The sequence below is a fragment of the Betta splendens genome, chromosome 16 (genome assembly GCF_900634795.4).
Source record: "Betta splendens chromosome 16, fBetSpl5.4, whole genome shotgun sequence".
Classification (NCBI taxonomy): Eukaryota; Metazoa; Chordata; class Actinopteri; order Anabantiformes; family Osphronemidae; genus Betta; species Betta splendens.
In genome coordinates, this window is record NC_040896.2 from 7,435,427 (window position 1) to 7,443,127 (window position 7,701).

The 7,701-nt window shown below is 47.0% G+C and overlaps 1 protein-coding gene across 1 annotated transcript in view; it reads left to right on the forward strand.

Annotated features, from left to right (window-relative positions):
• Nucleotides 1–622: 622 nt before the first annotated feature.
• pear1 (platelet endothelial aggregation receptor 1) overlaps nucleotides 623–7,701 on the forward strand; it is a 28,757-nt gene continuing 21,678 nt past the window's right edge. Inside the window, exon 1 of the mRNA XM_029128540.3 lies at nucleotides 623–782. The gene's annotated coding sequence lies outside the window, so the exon portion shown is untranslated. The remainder of the gene's footprint in view (nucleotides 783–7,701) is intronic.

Consider the following 7,701-nt stretch of genomic DNA (forward strand, 5'->3'; position numbering starts at 1 on the left):
AGAGTATAAATACAGCACTGGTCAGGTTGTTATGATTATTCCTTGGACCATGGTTACTTAGTGACTTCAGGTTTAACAGCACCGCAGGCTTAAGCAGGAGACCAGCACCTCTGAAGCTGTGGAATGAGCTCCTGCATCGTGTTATTTCTCCACTTTGATCTCTGCGGGGCCTAAACAAACAAGACATAATGTGTTAATAGCTGGAGGAAGGTGAACTAGGGATGATGCTCCCAGTGTGTGTGCTGAAATCCACCCAAGGCCTTCATGTTTGTCTTATTCATATTCAGAGATCTTACTAATGATTTGGGGCTAATGTTGAAGGACTAAACCTCCCATTAGGAAAAATGACTTTCCATAACAACGTTATTCTCAGACCACAGTTCGATGCAGTTTGTCGAATCTTCTAACAAAGATGAAACCAGACATAAGTTACTGTATTTCCACCTGCAGGAGCAGATAAGAATGAACGGCTGTGTTTTAATGGCACCAGAGCATTTACCTCCACACATTTAGAGTCGTGGGCTCTTCGTTCAGACCTCGTCTCTGCCCCATCCCTCCCCCCCTCCTCCCCCTCCAGTCCCCGCTGTCACACTTTTTCCAGGACCCTCCCCCGTTGGATGCTGCTCGTCTTTTTCTCTCTCCAAACTCTCTCCTCTGTTTATTTCGCTTGAGGATTTTTCTAAGTGTCCGAGTGCTTAAAACAAACGGTCTCTCTGCTTTATTTTTTCGTCTCGTCAGAAATATTACAGCGAAAAACGATCCGGGAGTTCGTGGCCGGCAAAGTGAGTAAAATTAAGTTTATTGCTATTACTTTGATGCTACGTGTGATTTAAACCGACAACAGCGAATGATTTTACGCGCTGAATAAAGGTGAACTATTGTGGAACAAACGTGGCATTTGCACATCCCCCAAAAGGGTAAAAGTATAAATTCATAAAGTAAAGTAGTGGTGAATGAAGTTTATTCTAGTAAAGGTACTTTAAAGTTCTGCGTTCAGCACTTAACTCCATCGAATGAGAAACTCGCGTTTCACTACGGTGTAAGTTACACAACGTAAAGAGCAGATAATAATAATAATAATAATAATAATAATAATAATAATAATAATAATAATAATAACAATGGGCAATGCATCCAAAACAAGTCAGTATATAAAAGTATATATTGATGGATGGATGTTGTGTCAAGTGAGTGGAAAATGAAAATGTACTGTATGTTGTAAAGATACGCTCGATTCTCTCAAGAACGGAACTATTGTAAATTATAGTGTATTGTTATGCATATTATGTTATTTCTAAAAGATTTCTTTTAAAAAGAAAAGAAATGTGAACTTAATATTGTGTCATACCAAACAATAGATTATTGTAATGATTGTTTCATTTTGTTTTGTCACTCCTGAAGTTGTAAACATCATTTAAATATTGTAGCTGGTTGAGCTCAAACAAATCTTGACACACTTTGTTGGGAAGTTTGATTTAACTGTCATATTTTATAATATGTGATGTTACCTGTCATTTAAAAATCCAATTAATGTCATGTGATACTTTAGCTCTAGTACATTTTACAGCTATGGAAGCGTGCGGATCACATTTCATTACCTTTTTTGGCAGTTCTGTGTTTTCTGACTTCCAGTGAACACAACATAACAGCAAACGTATCAGCATGTGAACAGACTGTAAATTACATAAACCTCCCCTGGGAATTCAACAACTTGCTCAACGGCCTCTGGGCTCGGTGCCGCCTCTTGATGCGCTCACTGTCTGTTTCCGGTCGTCCTGAGCTTCTTGGCGTTTCTGACTTTGAAAGCGTCTCCAGCCGCTATCAGCAGACGATGACTCAGAGAAGCTGCTCTGGCGCGTCTCCCGTATCTATTGATTGCAGAGGACGTTGGTGCTTGTGGCTCACGGCGCTGCATCCTGCTGCGTCTGAAGCCATGAATCCGAGCTGGGGAGGCTCCTGGGTCCGGGTTCTGGTCACAGAGGAGCGTGAGGCCGTGAGGCGTTCGGACGCGCGACGTTCTGCGTGTGCGACTCACGTCCTGTCGGTGCAGGTATTTGAAGGGAGCAGACGGAGATCGGCTGTTTGTCTGCAGATGCGAGAGGCTGCTGTGGGCTGTTGATGCCTCTGGGCCATAAAGGTCTGGAGGACGTATGAGCACTAAGAACACTATCAATGTCATTTAAGAAGCAACTCTGCACCTTGTTACAGGTTATCGTCGCTTTCACTTATGTGTCGGTTTCCAGACTGTCAAACTGAGAGTGAATCTCGGTCTGGACCAAACCTCCTCTGCCTTCACATGAAAACTTTCTTTGTCCTTGTCTGAAGCGACGGAGGCGTTTGTGCACGTGTGAAGTGTGTATGTATAAAATAGCACAGCTGTTTCACCCTGAAGTGACCGTCCTCCTTTGTCTTCATACTCCCCATATGAGATACTCATTACTGGCAGGACGAGGACCTCCCCCTCCGTGAAACCCTGCCCTCCTCCTCACTGTTCCAAGCATCAGCGGTGGCGGTGACGCGTCTTCTCTGGTCTGACAGCAGACGCTGCGACTGAGTTATGTGTTTGTGCAGCTATCGGATATGTTTGCTTTTGGGGCAGAGACACAGAAGATGAGCTGGACTCAGAGAGGAGCACTGAGGTGGGCCGTTAATGGGAACCTGATCCCTCAGTGCCTTGACAGTTTGAAAAGTTATAGCGACATCGCAGAGGCCAAGTGGGACGTCTGCATGATGTCTTTATGAAAACTACACGTTTTTCCTGACAGGTACCGAGCAGCCGACCAGTTCCACCAGCGTGCTGCACAATCCTGACCTGCATCCTCTGCTTGTTAGCGTGGGTTGGGCCACACGTGGTCGTCCGTCGCGTCACATCCTGATCGTACTGCTGAGCTGAAGCGTTATTCATTGTTGTGACGATGGTTGGGATTCATATTTATTGTAGCGGGCTGGGTGGTCCTGTGTGTGTCTGCCTATGTGACCGTACACGCGAGGACGGAGCCGCTGGTGCAGCTGCAGAGACCAGTGGCTGAGCTTTTGTTACAGCTTTAAAAATGACCATAGTCTGTTTCCTACGTTTCTATTCTTGAAGTAAAAATAGTGGTGATGAAACGAGCAGAGGGAATCCAACGAAGGTGACAGGCCTGAATATTCCTACCACAGGCTTATATAAGTCTTCCACCCCCATGTGTTCTGCAGCCGGGCAGATAATTTGGAGCAGATTGGACTGCAGCCCTGCAGCTCGTTGGGTTCGGGTCGCTCGTCCTGCTCAGTCTGTGGAACATGCACAGTTTCATTGGGCTCAGGCTCAAATAACCAAAACCCAAAAAACAGCAGAGGTCAGGGGGTTTGGGGGCTGGAGCAGGAGGAGGAGGAGGAGCCAGCAGCTCCATGCAGCCACCACAGACTCCACGTCTCTCTGGGTCTTTCCTGAAAATGCTTATGTTGGTGGTTGGTGGGTGGAGCAGCACTGGAGACAATGTTCATTAAGATTTCAAGGGCTTTCGCTGGTGTCTGTGTTTCACTGTGGTGCCGCTGGAACCGAGTGAAACTGGAGACGTGGAATCAGAGGCGCTCAACAACTGGGGGCTCCTCACATTGTTTCTGCCCCTGCGGTGAAACTGAGGTTGTGTTTACGTTCTGATTTGTTTTTCACAAAGAGTGAAACCACGGCGCGTTGGTTGGGTCAGTCACTGTAGGAGAAGTTTGCATGTGAAAAACAAGCGGCCTCTGTGTCATTGGCACATGAGCTGCTGCAGCGCTTGATGTTGTTCTTGAGCTCAGACTCAGTCCAGCAGCTGCGTTAAGCGTCCATCTTGCATTTTATGGGAGGACTTATTTTCTGTCTTTGTTTTCCATTTTCCAGGCCACTTCTGAGAAACAAATCCAGGCTCCAGGCAGGATGACAGATTATCACTATATGTCAGTGTCCTCGTTACTCAAAACAACGCAAACTGTGTCTGGGAATAAGTGTTATTTGTTTAAAGCGAGGGGGGGGGGCAGCATCGGTCTAATGGCATCGAGAACGTTCCTATTCCCAACTCCCTGCTGTTTACATGTCAGAGGAAGAGAACGTGGAGATGCAGACCTGGATGGAAATGCAAGATGTTTCCTATCGGCTTCCTATGGTTTCGTTCCCTCTGAGCTTGATGACTGAAGACAGAGACTGGACCCGAGGGACCGTGGAACCAGGCTTTTAGTTTGTTGAAAGCTTGTTTTTCTTCTTCTGTCCTGTAAAAGTAAAATAAACTCAGCTGAACAGACGAAATGATGACACGAGCTGCAGACAGATATAATGAACCAAGGACGTGTAGCCATCTAGAAAGTAATAAAAAAAGCATGTTGTGTTCAAAGTGCTGACAAGATGCTGTGGTTCCTTTTGCGTGTGCAGTGTGTGTTAGGTTGCTCGCTGTCTATTAGCCGCTTAGTAGCATCAACTAATTTGCGGCAGTGTTTGAAAGACTCAGAATCCTCAGTGCTGAACACCAGGGCTCCAATAATAACAGCTACCTGCTGTGTTTGCCTCTGTGCGGCCAGAGAAAGAATAGTGTTATTAAACCTTCCATGAGCATCGCACCTCTGGACCCGTCTCCCCATCCCACCGCGGGCGTTGTCGTCGTGCCCTGGATGTCCTGTGTGGCGGCTGCCATCTGGCTCCTGTGTCGTCTTCCTGTTGGGCTCATCAGGTGTCACACTAAAAAAAGCCTGAGACAAATGAGCTGCACGAGTCAGAGTTTCCACTTGAGCTAAAGGTGCCCAGCGAAGAACTGAGGGCACCAGGCCGTGGGATACGAGCCTGGCGACACGGCGGGGATCAGTCTGAGTAGAGCAGCATCTACTCAGGGTTCACCTTCAGGTTTGCACACGTGGCTCAAGGTTTTGAGTGAAGAAAATAAGGCTTTAACTTCCAGATGCTTGGGATGAGGCCCAGCGGAGGGGGACCAGCAGCCTTTTCAGCTAAGTATATAAAAAAGCTGTGATCACGTTAATAAGTTGCAGGCTTGAACCTCGTCCTGCAGACAGGCAGCACACCATGTGCCAGTGGGAGGCCAGTAAATCAACTGGGTTTAAGTTTTAGGAATTTACTGGCTCAGGCTGGACTTCCTAAAGAGAGATAGTGGATAGTGAAGGAAGCCCAGAGAGAGCAGAGCTGATAACTGGGCAGCGCTGCCCGTGTGCTGCTGCTGCTGCTGCTGCTGCTGCTGCTGCTGGTGCCAGCGTCTTCTTCTCTGGGTATAAAAATGAAACGCACCCCCCTCTCATTGCACAATGCTTGTTCTACCCTGTAGGCAGCGGCACTCACTCATGGTGTCACATATGAAAAAACGGCCTTACAGGTTAGTGGAAGTAAAGGCTACGAAAGCATCATCAACAGGAGGAAAGGAGTGCGACTCCAGCTCTGATGGTTTCCAGGTCCAGGTCGTAGCTTAGCAGCTGCAGAGGTGGGACCGAGCTGCCATCCAGTCCGTTAGAGCGTTGTGTTAATAGAAGCCAGATGCGTCTTGGTTAACGTCTGCTGCTGCTCGTCGCTCTCGCCGACAGACTCGTACTTACGGTATCACACTATGAAATGTTGTTCCTAAAGCAAAGGACGACACTTCCCATGATATTGTTCAGACACCGCAGACTTTCAGAGGCATCGGTTTAATGCCGTCAGTCGCCATGGACCCCCCAGTAGAGCCGCACAAAACCCCACACGAATCAACAGCAACTGAGGCTCTACAACTGTTTTCATGCAGTCAGCTTGTTTAACTCAAAAATAAAATCATAAATCAAGGGTTTTTTGGTGCAGTTGCCACATGAGCAAAACGAGCTTCACGTGATGTTTTCTCGCTCTGGAGCTCAGTCAGCGCCTGTGTTAATGGCAGGTTCTGCCAAAGCAGATGGGCTTTGATTTCACACCTCCAGCGCCACGAGTGGAGACCACAAGCCAAAAACAAAAACAAAGCAGCCGGTGCCTGTGTGGAAAAGTCAAGGTCTGTGCGCGCACATCTGTGTTTATGCCGCTGCTCGATGCACAGCTTTGTGATGACTTGGCAGGTCGGACGCCTGCAGCCGCTCAGCTTTTCCCCTCGGTGGCTGCAGTTTCCACTCGTAGTCAAGTCAAAGGCGAAGCAGCCGCTGCAGAGCTGCTCAGCAGCGACAGGAAGGTCTGAATACACACGTGTCACCACTCGACAAATGAACCTAACGCACAACAAAGCCCAGGAGCGCGGCTCTGCATGAGTGGCTCAACCTGTGGAATCACAGCGCAGCCGGCTGCTCTGAGGTCCACAGGTCAAACCCAGTCAAACCTGTCCAATAACAACGCTTGTGTCCTGATGAGTCGTGGTTCTGCTCAGACGCGGCACCAACACTTTGTGACTGTGATTTAGCTCAGTGGAGGCTATTGCTGTTTTCTTAAGCTCCTCTGGAGAATTCAAAGGCTCTTGGCTTTCTGACCCGTTATGCATATTTTCCGGGGAACTCAGTGTCCTAATAAATAGAGAAGACAGAGAGTCGGCCTTTGCATAGTTGTGTCACCCGATGGGAAGACGGCCAAAGAGGATGACTAAACTTAATGCATCCTGATTTGGAGCAAGGTTTCCCACAGCTTTAGTGACCCTTAACGAGGAGGACAGAAATGATGTGTTTGGACACAATAGGAATTGAAGAGAAGATTTTATCATCAAAGACACGGGACTGTCATGGTGGAAAAGTTAGCGTTGGGAAGATGATGCTACAAGAAGGTGAACGGATGAAGGAGTCTGGACTGAAAGTTAATGGTACATGAAGGTAAAGATGAAGGAGTCTGGGATGAGATTTAATGCTACAAGAAGGTGAATGGATGAAGGATTATGGACTGAGATGGTTTAATGATACATGAAGGTGAATGGATGAAGGAGTCTGGACTGAGATTTAATGCTACATGAAGGCGAATGGATGAAGAAGTCTGGGCTGAGAGTTAATGGTACATGAAGGTGAATGGATGAAGGAGTCTGGACTGAGAGTTAATGGTACATGAAGGTGAATGGATGAAGGAGTCTGGACTGAGATGGTTTGATGCTACATGAATGTGAATGGATGAAGGAGTCTGGACTGAGAGTTAATGGTACATGAATTTGAAAGGATGAAAGATTCTGGGCTGAGATTTAATGCTACATGAAGGTAAATGGATGAAGGAGTCTGGACTGAGAATTAATGCTACATGAAGGTAAATGGATGAAGGAGTCTGGACTGAGAATTAATGCTACATGAAGGTGAATGGATGAAGGAGTCTGGACTGAGATGGTTTGATGCTACATGAAGGTGAACGGATGAAGGCCTGGCTTCCTTTAGGTTCCGCTGTAAAAAGCCTGACTCCATTTAACGTATAGTTTTTTCAACCTGTTGCAGTAAAAACACTGCGGTTCATGTGACAAATTGCTCTCTCTTCTTTGAGCTTCAGCTTTAAATGTTGTGGATCAAGAGGTTTTTCAACGTGTTCTTACGGCCAGTTTACAATGTAGAACTATGTATTTGGGGTCATGGTTTGTGGACGCGCTGTGTTCTTTAACAAGGACTCACACCAGTAGGACCCACAGAGCATTACAGCACATATAATTACCACTCTGCATGGTCATGTCTCTGAAACCTCAGCCACGGCCTCCATTTTGGGTTTTCCTCCATTTCACTTTGGAGCTCAGATAAAAACAGAACCCAACGTCTCAGCGCCGGTGTCCGTGT